The sequence below is a fragment of the Acomys russatus genome, chromosome 8, assembly GCF_903995435.1.
Source record: "Acomys russatus chromosome 8, mAcoRus1.1, whole genome shotgun sequence".
Lineage (NCBI taxonomy): Eukaryota > Metazoa > Chordata > Mammalia > Rodentia > Muridae > Acomys > Acomys russatus.
The window spans coordinates 18,646,592-18,660,602 of NC_067144.1; the positions used below are offsets into that span (position 1 = coordinate 18,646,592).

At 45.2% G+C, this 14,011-nt stretch overlaps 1 protein-coding gene across 11 annotated transcripts in view; it reads right to left on the reverse strand.

Moving 5' to 3' along the window:
• The window catches only part of Kalrn (kalirin RhoGEF kinase), a 609,660-nt gene that overhangs the window by 363,197 nt on the left and 232,452 nt on the right, over window positions 1-14,011 (reverse strand). The window lies entirely within an intron of this gene.

Sequence of the window (14,011 nt, forward strand, 5' to 3'; positions counted from 1 at the left end):
TGCCTGTTCTCACAGGCACCCACTCTGATCAAACACTGAAGGAGCACAAAGCATCCAGCCAGTTGCCTGATAACCATCAGTGTGATAAACGGCATGATCTTTTCCCTCTTGCCGTTTCACCAGACTGGCATATTATCCCCAGCCTGAACATACCAAATCAAAGGATGAGTAAAAAGCTCAATTAAAAGTGTCAGCTATTCCAACAAGATGCACCACACACTGTCAAAATGCAAGTCTGTTTCTCATAGACCACAGCACAGTGTCCCTTACTCTTCCTGGGAAGATGCACCTCCCGTAGGGCCTGTGACACGTGTGCCAGCCCTACAGCTGCCAGCCAGCCACTGCCCTGCTTACTATACCCTTTTCTAGCAGATACTTGAGTCAAGCGATGTGAACTCTGAATTATCTACAAGGCTTTCCTTGGCCCAGAGAGACCTGAAAATGCACACCCTGCTAGGAACACCGTCTAAGCTATAGTCTTTTGATGTAGCGTCCTTCCGTTCCTTAAGTTGAAGAAACAGACGACCTGGAGTCTTGAACAGCCTTTGTGAGACAGAGCCAGTACTTGGCATGTGCTTGCACATCCAGAACGCCCACAGTTAGACTGTCCTGTCCTCGCCCAAGGGGACAAAGTGTGACAGGACGACCAGGTGGGGAAGGACCTTCCTCCCCAGGCTGGGTGTGCGGCTTTTATCTTATGTCTGGGGATAGTGAGACGTGGCTCCAGAGGCAGCAGAAAGTCATCGAAGACGTTTCATCTCTGCAGGGAACAAGTGCTGGGCACAGTTCTTACTCCCATCCCAGTTAATGGAGCCATAGCATTTCCATGGTTACTGTGGCTAGGGAAGTAGTAGCCTGCCTGCCCGCCCAATCATCACAAGGGTGAGGCCTTCAGTACCACTTAGGGGCCACTTTTCCTGAAATGGGCTCAATCTTGTTGACAAATCCTAGAGCCCTTGACTCCAAATCCAAAGCTAAGGAGGGAGGAGCCCAGGCCAATGACTGGCCGAGGACCTACATGCTCAGAAAAGCCACTTAGGCCCAAACCAAATGTTAGCAAAAGACAAGAACAAGCTACAGAAACAGTATTGCATCAGCTGAGATAACCACTGTGTACACCAGGGACACGCCAGTGCACTATGAGCTAAAGTTCCAGACCAGCTTCACATGATGGAAGGCAGTTCTGCAGTCTTTTCTCCTGCTAATTTTCTTAGGTGTATAAAGGCTGGTTTAAAATATATCCCTAATTAGAGAACATATGCATTAATTGTCAGGGATAATTGTGTCCTTAAATATAAACGGAGGAGATGCTCTTTCTTACCAGTTAGTAACCAAAACGCCACCTCGCCATGGGCCACAGAGCTGGTCGGCTTTATGTTCAGCCTTCCATTTTTATTCAGCTCATTCTTCTGTTACCACTGCCAGGGGAGGGGGGCAGGGTTTGAACCCACGGCTCTGCACACACTAGGCAAGTGCAGAGCAACTGAGCCACACACCAGCCCTCATGCTTACTGAGGAGCAAAAACTGTTTGAAGTTTCTTTTTTTTCTTTTCTTTGGTTTTGTTTTTATTTTTTACTTTTTTCAAGACAGGGTTTCTCTGTGTTAGCCTTGGCTGTCCTGGACTCACTCTGTAGACCAGGCTGGCCTCGAACTCACAGCGATTTGCCTGGCTCTGCCTCCTGAGTGCTGGGATTAAAGGCGTGTGCCACCACGCCCTGCTGAAGTTTCTTTCTTCTCCATTTTGAATACTCTGAGATACTTTTTATTTTTAACAGATTTTGCATTTTTAATTAAAACTAAGTTTATTTAATTATTTAAGTTATTTAATAGATCTGGCCAGGCTGTACATAACTTCTCATAGTTTCCCACCCATCTTTTTGAGTTTCACAGAGTTTTTTTTTTTTTAAGTGGAGTCAATTTGCTAATAATGAAACAGGCGGGTTTTAAGGACTACTCTTATGAGGAATGTAAACCTACGTTATTTAAGGGTTTTCAGAAGACAAGCTCATGTAACAGTATTATTTTATATTTAGAAAATAAAAACAGAACATAGATATGTCTTGACTTCCCTTGGTTGGTACTTAATGTTCACTAAATCAGTTGAGTGGTATGTTCAAAGTCACAAAGGGACCAAATGAGACAGAATCATTTGCCATTCCACTAAGCCTTTTTTTCTTATTGCTCCTTTTTTCTTGTGTCCTGAAACTTATGTTTTTATTTTGTCACATTCAAAGACTGCTATGGGAAGTTGTTTGTTTGTTTGTTTGTTTTTTGGAGAGTCTCTCATACAGCTTTAAGTGACTTTGGAAATAATGTTCAGAATCGGGGGCGGGGGGGGGAAGGAAGCAATCAATTTGGCTGTACCAAACCAAAGGTGGCTGAGAACTCGGCCAGCCTTACCTCTCTCTGCAGCTTAATAAGACCATATGTATCATTTATAGCTTTGTAATCCCAAGCCCACTTTGGGTCCTGGCGCTGCTAAAGCATCAGCTTATGATTAATTAGTTTAACATTACCATGTAAACCTGCTGATCCCACCTCGAAACATATGGACATTGAGCCTGTAACATCTGGAATAGGAACTGATAGTGCTTGAAGCTGCATACTGCAGCAGCTACAGGAAGCAATGAGCCCTAAGTGAAACTTCCAGCCCCGCCTCCTCACAAACCACAGGATGCCCTCTAGGGGGCAAATAGGGAAGCTGATGGATGATTATCTGGTCTGGTTTGGCCAAACAGGAGGTCACTCCAGGTGGATGCCATCTGTCACTGCTAGCTACGGAGAGGAGAGAGCAGGGCTGGCCTAGTGCTCAGCAAAGATAACATTGGCCCACAAATCCTTTTGTCCCTCTGGCCTGGCTTGTTGTAGAGATTTTTCCTCCAGCAATTGCTTTACAAACCATTAAACAGCCATGAAAACAATCGCCTGGCCATATGTCAAAGGGCCACAGAAACCCACAGCAGGTTGAAGGAAAAGAAAAATGCCCTTTCCCCTCTTTCTTGGTATTGAGAGATGCCTCAGAGGTGTGTGTGTGTTTGTGTGTGTGTGTGTGTGTGTGTGTCTATGTGTATGTCTGTGTCTATGTGTGTGTGTCTTTGTGTGTAGACAGATAGATAGATAGATAGATAAATAGATAACACCTCTGCAAGATTAAAAAGACAGTTACAGCTGGCATTAGATTTAAGGACACCAACAGAGCAGTGATAAGGAACAGCACAGCCCTTCAGTGGGGGATGGTCATTTTAGCCTGTCTTTAATGCTAAAACCAGAAGCTGAACCTTCAGGTAAAGGCATTCATCAATATTCCATTTATCCCCTGGCCTTCTTGTACAAGGTCTAGCTAGGGTGGCAGCAAAGGCAGTAGTAGCTGAGAGCTGGTCAGCAGCAGCTCCTGGCCTCCTGCCTCACGTGGGCACTTTAACAAGGTTGTCTCGGGTGACATGTGTCTTGGGTGACATGCGCGCAACTTGAGTGTTTACGAAGTCCCACAGCTGGGAGCTGCGAGAGGCTGTCCCGAGCAAAAATAATTTCTTACAGCAGCATTTCTGACCTGAGAAGAATAGGTGGGTATCTGCCAAGCACAGTACCATGTTAAATGTCGTGCCTAAAAGCAAGACCACATCTTACCCTTGCAGCATTGCCCTTCTCAGACCACAGAGGAGGTGGTGAGGAGTGTGAACACCCTGCCTCAGGCTACGTGAGAAAGGAGGTGGCGAGCGGCAGTGGGCACCCAGCGTCCTTGCTTGGTTTTGCCACGATGTTTCTTTGCCCTGAGGCTGGCTGAGGATGTTCCCCACAGGAGATGGGACCTGGTGAAGCAACATTTCTTCCGAAAGCATTCAGTATCACATCTCAAGGAAACAGGGCCTCTGGAGAGAGAATTAAATGTCCCTATCTCTGAAGCCTTTCAAACCTTAATTTTGTTTCCTTATGTATTTATTATATGTCCAGCCAGCCAGCTATTGAGGCACAAAGAGGAAGCAAGATGCAAAAGTCTTACGCCCATGGGTCTTGCATGTCATTTGGACACACCAGAGAGTAAACTGATGAGGTTCTACTAGGCATGCAATTCAGTGCTATGTAGAATAGAGCTGGGAAAGTGATGGAGCTTAAGGGGCTGGGAAGAGCTACGGAAGACAGAAAAAGCCAGTGGCCTTTTCAAGCAGCAATACCTGGGATTGTCTCTAGGGGGAGTAAGAGAGGAAAACATGTGGCTATCTGCAGAGACTCTGGTGGTAGAGGGAGCAGTGGAGGAAAGATCACCAGAAACTGTAGGGAATCCGGGTAGCTAGGGCAGACTGTAGAGGCTGCGATGCAGAAATTGATACTGGCTTAGAGTAGGGTGACAAGAGGCCAGGCTCTGGTGATAGTTTAAGATGAGAGTCAAAAAAAAAAAAAAAAAATCTGCTAAAGGAAATCTTTTTTATTCTTCCTTATGTCCGGCCCTTCAGCTGGGTCATGAACTCTGACCTCTACCCTTTACCGTTCCTCTCCCATCAGTCTACTTGGTCCTGACCTCTCACGTCTTGTAAATATCTGACCTGCAAATGTTTCACTTGTTTGCCTCTGATGAGTCTCTGCCTATCACTCGGCTCCTGGCCGGTGTTGCCCATGGCTACGATGGCACATGAGCATTGCAGCTGCCTGTTGTCACCGATGCTTCCCACGCGTGTTCTGCTTTGCTGGTTAAGACCTTTGGTGAACATTCCCTCATCTGACATGCTAGGTTTCATGGACCATTTCATGCCTTTCATTCAACTCCAGGAGACCACAAGGAAGAGGCATGGGTCAGCACTGGCTGAATTTCACACAAATTAACCTCCTAGCATCTACAGACCCAGAAATGAACAGGCGGTCCTGTGGATCAGTCTGTGTAAATGGGCAGGCAGGCTGAGGGAGGCCTGGGAGAAAACACAGAGAACACCTGACAAACAGCCTAGGGCCCAAACCACAAAGACAGAGAGTCCTCACAGGACAGTGGATGGCAGAGAGAAAAGAGGTGCCAGAGCTTGAGCAGAGGACCTCAGCAGAGGGGACAACAGGAGGTGACAATCAATCGAGAAGACTGAGCCAGGCCAGTGCCAGGTCAGAGGCTAAGCTCTCATCCAAGCCCTGAACACAAGCTCAGAGACGATTTTCAGAATCAGCGTGGGCCAAGGGCTGAGCTGCCAGTGTACGAGCCGATGCCGTGCACTGGAGTGGTCTTAAAATGCTCTTCTCAAGCCCAAGGACTCCTGAGTTTTCCATCCAACAGGGGCTGACTGGGGACCAGTGCACAAAGCCAATAGGGCACCATAAACATTGACAGGGAGCAAAGCAGAAGAGGTAAAGACAGGCAGGTGCTTGACACTGGGTGTCTGGGGGGCGGTCTCCACTCTCCAACAAACCCCATAAGGTAACGCTGATGAGCTGTAGAGCTCTATGCAGAGCTAATTTCTTTTTTAAGATGTATTTATTTATTATGTATACAGTGCTTTGCCTGCATGTACACATGCAGGCCAGAAGAGGGCATCAGATCACATTATAGATGGTTGTGAGCCACCACGCATTTGCTGGCAATTGAATTCAGGACCTCTGGAAGAGCAGCCATCTTTAAAGTTGCAGAGCTAATTTCTTCATGTTAGACTGAGAACTCTCAAATTGACTTCCAGTCTTGTCTAGGTTTCCCAGGATCCACCCTGTACAGTTAGACCACAATCTAAGGTGGCAGGAACCAAACACAGCACACTTTCAAAGGTGACAAGGCCAACAGTTAAGAGTAGAGGCTGCCTTACGTGCAGGCACCCACCTCCCCATAGCTGGCTCTGAGCATGCTCTGTTCTGCTCTTCTCCCTAGTTTGGTTTTAAATATCAACGATGGTGCCAAGAACAAAGGTCATAAACGGGTCCAGGGCTGGTCAGCAAATAAAATCTCTTCCTCCTACTGAGTGGGCAGAAAAGGGAAATTCCACCTACAAGGCTGTTTGTAGAGATACAAACATTGCATCCTGTTGAACTTGACTGGTAAGAATAGGCTGTCTGGCACTATACTCAGCACTCTGGCAGGCCTGCCTAAGGAACCCAAGTGTAATCCCCAGCAAAACAGATCACCCTTACTCTTGTCACCAAGGAACATTCAGTAATGGTTCCACTTCTGTCTTTACGATCAGCATCTCAGCAAAGAAGCTCAGGTCATGTGAACTTTAACGGCCACCAAGACCTGAACACATGTCCGTGTAGTGCCTACAACATATATTCAGCCAGTGGTTGCACAAAGGAAGTGGTGTAGATGCAAACCTGTATTTCTCTAGGTAACGGCTGGATGTTTTTCCATCCTTGTATATTCAATCACTGTGTATCTTTGAATCTCAAGCGTATTTCCTATAGAAAGCAAATATTTAGATCTTGGCTTTTCTTAAAACCTGGCTATCTGCACCTTTGTTTAATTCTTTCACCTTCAATGCCATTACTTTTGTGTGTGTGTGTTATGTGAATATGTGTGCACATGTGGACGCTAGCGTATAAGCATATGTATGTGCAGGTCAAAGGTCAATGTTGGTTGTCTTCCTCAGTTGATCTCCACTGTATTTTTTTTGAGATAAGGTCTCTCATTTAACCTAGAGATCACCAATTTACCTAGAATGGTCAATCAGGGAGTTCCAGTAATGCACCTGCCCTATGCCTCCTCAGAGCTGGAATCATCCGTGCACACCGAAGTGCCCAGCTTTTTACAAGGTGCTGAAGACCCAAACCTAGGTCTTCATGTGAGCCCAGCAAGGTATACCGAGTCATCTCTCCAGCTCCCACTGTCATTACCGACGTAGTTGACCTTGCATTTGGCATTTCACTTCTCTCCATGTGTCGTGCGCATATTTCTGCATCTCTACTCCTCCTACACTTCTGTACTAGTAGAATATTTTCTAATGTAGCATTTAATATCTTTGCTGATTGATTTTTCACTATTTTTAACTTATCCTCCTAGTTACCTAAGGAAGATACCTTATCTGAATCAGCTCCTGAGATATACTATTTAATTCAGTGAACATAAAAATGTTTCTCCTGCAGAGAGCTTTATTTCCTTTCCCAATGCATTATGGTATTGTTACTGTATATATTACATCCATAAATGCTTCAAACCCAACATCAGATTGCCATAATTATCACTTTTTATAACTGCATGTCTATTGAGGCTGAGATAGAAAAGGGAGAGTAAATGTATGTGATAGCTTGCATTATTTTAGCATATTTACTTATCATTTCTGTGTGTTTTCATTAGCTCCTGTGAATTCCAGTTACTACTTGGAAATGTTTCACTTGGCAATACAGATCTTTACCCACAAATCTCCTTTATCATGGTTACTTGCAAATTTATTACATTTCTATTTTATATGTCCAACAATACATATACATATACATATTATTTGACACAATTGCTTTTAAAATCAGTTCAGAGAAGGAGAGGAGGAAATATGTACATGCCTTGCCCTTTACGGTTACATAGTTAATATTTACTAGTACTATACATTATGGTAGATTCAAATTCCTTTCTTGGATCACTTGCTTTCAGCATAGAGAACTTCCTTTGTGATTTTTCTTTCCCAAGTCTTCTCTGGTAAACTATTGGACCTAAAGTTTAATCTAAATCCCCTATCCCTGCCTTTTACAAGATCCTCCCAAGGTTACTATTAAAAAATCCTGTTACCTTAAACATCTATAATCTCTGTTGTAAATGAAGTCAGTTCCTTTGGGGGGAAAGATTTGGGACTTGGTTTTGTATAGTATGTTTCTACCCTCAGTCAAATCTCTGAGCCATCCATGGCTCCAGAGTTGGAGTTGGAGGCAGGAGTGTGCCTTTCTTGGTGGTACCTCTACTTCAGGGGAATGGGGTGAGTGGCCTCAAGTCTCCATGACTTACTTGTCTCTCCCAGCAAGGGGAGCTGTAGCCTGTGATGACTACTTTGGAGGTTCCTTATTCTCTTTCACCCTTCTCCATCCATATTCCACCCTTCCAGCACTAGGTAGAAGAGAAAGAATAGAGGGGGGAGGGGCATTGCTGTCATTAGACCACTTCCTGCTGATCAGTGGAGCCAAGTTCCTTGGGGCGAGTTTGATCTTCACAGTCAGAATATTCAATTTTGTCTCTTTGCGCAAGGCCACTTGACAAACCACAAACAACAGAATCAGCAACCAGGAGGAGCAGCAGCAGCAGCAGCAGCAGCAGCCGCCGCCACAGCCCCACTCAGGGCTTTAGCATTTATATACCCTCTCTAAGAGTCCTCAGAATCCCAAATGCTGTACACACTTGCAGAAACAATCAGCAGCTGGCAAATCACATCCCTGCTAGAGCAAGAGCACAGCATTGTCAGCTGCTGTGAACAATCTGAAGCAGCCCCATATCCCACATCTGGCATTGAAACAAAAACATATTCCCATAACAGGGAGCCCCTAATATTCCCATAGCATTTCCCCTATGGTACAGCTGCTGTTTCCTTTGAAGAGGAATCTCTATCTATACACTAGGCCACACTCACCCATAACCAAACCTCAGTACAGGTGTCTTGGGGCAGGATTAGAAATGTCCTACCTGGGAAGGCAGTCCTTCACACAGAAGCTGGAGGCAAGAGGACCTGCCATCCTGGATTTACGTAAGGATTATGAAATAATTTTCATCTTATTAACTGGAGGGCAGAGGAGAGAAGAGACTTTGACTCAAAACACCATGGATTCTCTTCTTATCGAGTTCTCACATTTTTGTTTGTTTATATGTGCTTCTTATTTTCTGTATGAATTTTAGATTATTTATAGAGACTTTAACTAGTATTTTAAAATAATTTTCATTAGTTTTAATGAGGAGCAGGTCCACAGAGTTCCTTGGGCTATCGCATTAGAAGTCTTTTGGGCCTTGAAAAAATTTGTTTTAGGGAGCGACTATTTTATACATGTAAGTGTTACAGAACAAGAGTTTTCTCATTGTAATGTGAATATAAGTTATTTGGGGAACTCCAGGGACTCCACTCCCAGAGAGTCTGATTTTCCAGGGCAGGAGGAAGAGGACAAGCAGGAGGAGGAGGGAGAAATATGCATTTTCACTCAGATTTCTATATTATTCTAATTTTTAAAAAATGCTTACAATATTAATCCCTTCTTCCTTTTCATCCTGTTTTTCTTTTTTCCCCTCCTTTAGGACTACAAAAGTGAGTACTTTGCTATTCACATTTACACTAGTGTATAAATATGTGTTCATATGTGTGCAGACATGTGTGTACATGTACGTGTCTGCATGTATTTCCACCCAAATTTAGAAATTCTGCCACTATAGGAAGTGCAATCGAATGCTGACTTGTGGCCACCATGAATCAGTAATGACAGGGCACCTCACAGCAATACATCTGAAGAGGAGAGAAGAGATCGCCTGCCTGGAATCTTTCTATCTCTTGCAGCAGATATGGCTTTTCCTTGGGGTTGTCATTTGTAACTTTCTCTCAAAACAGAGAGACTGCCACAAATTTTTTGCAAGTGGCTTGATTTACACACCAAACAAATGCAATATTTGCCGTTTTTGTTGATGTGAATACTGGATAGGGGCACCATTCCCACACTGTCAGTGTGTTTAATTTGTGGGCTTTATTGGTAACTGAGGAAGTTTCTGATTTCCCGCCCAGGGCTTATGCAGTTATGCTTTATGTATTAAACTAACCCGGCATCCCCGTGCTGAAGCTCTAAGCTCGAGCATCTCAGGATGTCATGTAGGGAGGCTATTGTTAAGGAAGTAGTTAATGCAGATATTAGTGCGGTGCCCTGACCAATCCAAGCTGTGCCTCACTGTGTCTTACAAAACAAAGAGACCAGGACACAGAGACACACCAGGGGTGTGTGCGCTCTCAAAGAAAACACTATGTGAGGGCGCACCAAGAAAGACAACTTTTGGCAAGACACTGAGAGAGGCTCAGGAGAATTCAGTCTGCTGGCACTTTGCTCCATGTCCCCGCAACCAGAACTGTAAGATACTACATGTCTGATCTTTTTGTTTTGTTGTGATGGTGTTGGTAGGGGTAGAATCCTGGACCTTGGATATGCTATGCAAGTACCCTCCACCAAGATGTAGCCCTAGTTTTTAAAGGTGCTTATGCTTAAGGCACTCTGGTTGTGGTATTTGCTATAACATCCCTAGGAGACTAAAACCTTCAGTAGTTGTCACCTTGGCTGGACTATATATTTAATCAGTATGCAAACAGTGGTCATAGGGGAAAACATAAAGGGGTAACTTATGAACTGATGATTTCATATACAATTTGATATACCCAGGACTTAATGCACATCAGTCAATTCATATGTTATTCATGATTATCATGAGCGAGCATTGAGCTTGTTGCTGATTACTAATGAAAAAATGCACCTGACCCCCACCCCCACCCCCATCTGAATCCAGCTCTGCCTCTTTCACTCTTGTTGCAGCATTCCTTGCTCTGCCACATGAGACTATTGGCTTGTAATTATATATTTATTGGTAAAGTTATACAATTAACATCTGCCCCTCTTGTGGAATTGTGTGGCAGAGCCTTCTCTGTGTTTGCTTATCATGACAGGCCCAGTATCTAGCATAACGCCTGGCTCTCAATTACTTATTCTGTGTGTGTGTGTGTGTGTGTGTGTGTGTGTGTGTGTGTGTGTGTGTGAGATGTCCCTTTGGGGAGAGGACCCACAAGCTTAGTTTTATATGATAGGGCTCTATCCCCTTCCCCAAAATAAGAATGAGTGGCCTAACTCAGTAGTAAAACAGGATTAAAGATAGTCAAAGACTCATCTGCTGCTTGAAATAGAATATGCTACAAAGCCATTTATATACAGGGGTATGTGTGTATGTGTGTGTACATGTGCGTGTGTGTGCATGCATGGGTGCGTGTGTGCATGCCTGCATGTGTGCATGCGTGTGCGTGCATGTGTGATACACAAGAACTGAGACTGAAATGCCTCAATGAATTTGCAGAGCTATCCATATCCCTGCCCCTCCCCCTCCCTTTTCCTGAAGAACTGATCATCTCTGCAGCCATTGGCTGGAGTAGTGAGGAGCTGTTGGCATTCATTTGTTTCTTGGCAGCATCATTCATCACAGAGGCCAGGAAAAAGCCTGCAATTCTCTCCATTCACCTGTTTGGAACGGTGCCATCCCTCTTCGTAGGAAGCTCCTTTTAATAACAAACCTGCAAAACTTCCCAGGAAACAAGGGCACTGAGCTGTGTTTATGAAGCACGGGTACCTATGCAATTTGGCCAAACAATCCTGGGATTTCCCTTCCCTTATCCAGCAGCTGAAGAGGAGACCCAGCCTAACAAGACTACAGACACCTCGTTGCTGCTTGCTGCTGGCGCACCCGCTGAGGAGCTAAGGGAGGCTGCAGAAGGCTTGCCTCACACTAATTGGCTGCTAGTATCAAATCTTTCCTCTCCCAGTTTCAGAAGACACTTCTCTTCAATATTTCTCCCCTCAAATTTTTTTATCCTGAAAAGGACTTCCACAGTAAATTTGTCAGAGTAAAGGTTTTCAGTGTGCCATTAACTCAGAGTTAACGCATGCGATCTAGGGAAAGCGGTAATGCAGATAATTTTGAGCCAAAGGCACTTCTAGTCTAGTTTTCTAATGCATGGCTTTCTTGGGGTTTGGTGGCAGCCTTACATCCCTAATTATGTTTGTCTTTGCTGCTTATTAAGATGAGTCCGACTGCCCTCGGGCTAGGCAGTCGGGTGATGTAAAGATTCCGATGCAGAGTTAGTGCACGGCAGCAGGAGGAATCTACAAGGCCCACGGATAGTCAGACTTGACGAGATTTGAGTTCACAGTCTAATCAGCTGGGGTCAGTTACTTTGTTCCTGTGGGACTGAGTCTCGGGTAAGACATAATCATAGTTGGGAGGGAAGGACTCTTTACATTCAGACGGGGGGGGGGGGCCAAACTGATCACACAATCATGTTGGTTTTCCTACCTGGCTTCACAGCCTTGCTTTCTGCAGGGATCCTTCTGTGCAAACCTTGCAGTGTCCATCTCTTCCTAACAGCCTTTGGTGGCTCCCTATGCTTGTCATTAGGGCGGTTCACAGCCAGCTTCCCCTGTCTGAGGCAATGTGAGCCTGCCCCTGTGAAGCTACCGTGCCACCGACACGTGCCTGTGTGAAGATACTGGCCACCGACATGTGCCTGAAAACTGGCCCGTCGGGTATGAATGGACATGCCACTTCTCAGAGCCACTGTGCTGGGTTTCACATGTTATCTGGCCAAACAACTGGTAGCATCTAAGACGGTGGCCGCTCCTGACTGTCGCTGGTGGCTGTGATGAGCCTACTGTGCGCTAGTTAGCGAAGATTATATGCCAGGAACAAGACACTCGACTCTTGCTTTCAGCCACTTAGATTTTAAAGCCCTTAGTTAACTTAGCACATCAGGCACTGCACATATCAAGCTATAGTGTGACTGAGTTTCAGCTCTGCAAGCAGACAGTGAACTAAGAGATGGGATCATTTCTTCCCCAGCATGTTAAATCCAGTACAAAGCGTATTTAAAACAAGTGGGTTGACTGGTTGACTGTTGTGGAAGTTTTGGTTTATATGTAAACATGATTTTTCTTTAATCCCAGGTGTGGGATATGGGGGCTGCTCCAGTTTGTCCACAGCTGATAACTGCCTCAGGTGAGGGTGCTTGATCTTTGTCAGCTGGGAACTGCCTTTTGTGGGGGTGTGGTCTTTGCCAGTGGGAAAAATGCCAGACCCAGAGAGAGACTGGGGGCTCCAAGAAAGAATAAGGCTGCTGGTGCTTCCCCCTGCTGCTCCTGGCTGCTGTCGGTACAGTGAGTTGAGAAGTCGGAGATCTCCTGAAATGAGGATTGGACTTGCCCCCAAGGAACTCGATGACCCTAAACAGCAGGAAGTAGCTAAGAAAAACCACACCCCTTCTCCTCACTAACCTTCTTTCTCTCCTACCTGGTGTTGGGGTGTTGGAAGAGATTAGAGTAGAGAAAGGAGAAAGAGATACAAGAAAGCAAAATAAAACGTTTTTAGGAATACATCTACAGGTGACTATGAATTCTCTTCCCTGTTGGCCCCTGCCATCTTCTAGGTTTGTGTTTTTCTTCCCACTGCCAGCTGCAATGCTGCAGAAGAGTAAAGCACCTTCGGTTTTCAGGTACGTGGGAAATGGTGGAGCTGTGTCTTTGGACCAACACAGCCAACATCAGGCATCTTTGCTGGATGTGTTCTTAGGCTCCATGTGTTTGTAATGTAAGATGGCTTAAGGATAGAAAAGATTTCAAAAGGAAGCCTTGGAGCAGTCACATAGATGACATACATAGTGTCCCCAAAGCTAGGATTCTGCGGGGTCACATGTCATCTGGCCTAGACTTTCCTCATCTACAGTAACATCAGCATTTATTGATGACTTGCCGTGCACCAGACACAGTTCCAACTGCTTTACAATTAGCCCATCAGTTACCCAAGCAACCTCCTAAGAGGGTTATGAGTTATATCTCACAGATGAAGGAGCTAAAACACGCAGGCAAATTCCCTGTTCCCTGTGGCCACATGGAAAGTAAATGGTCTCCTTTTACTTCGTGCCTGCTTGAAGACTCCCATCACGTTTGCTCACTGCCACTGTCCCAGCCCTCCCTGTAAGCCACGTACTGCCAACCCACAAACTGCCATCTTCTGGAAACTTCTGCCTTCTAGACCAACATGAAGCAATTCTTCTCCCTTCTTTCCAAATCAGCATTCAAATATTTGAAGGCAGAGACCATGTGTCCCTTTAGGCTCTCCTTCCCACTTTAAGCAGCCACAGGTCACTCAACACTTCCCAATTCGGCACAGCGTGAGGTCCTTCTCCATGCCTGCTCAGTGACTTATACTTGCTAGGGACCAAAAAAATGTCAGTGCAGTCAGTGACCTGGAACTGGTGACTCGCCTGCCTTGAGTCTTGTGCTGAGCTAAGGCCTCCTACAGCCCCAAGCACATTCCGTTCATAGCGTAAAGTGGAGTCATGATCAGCTATA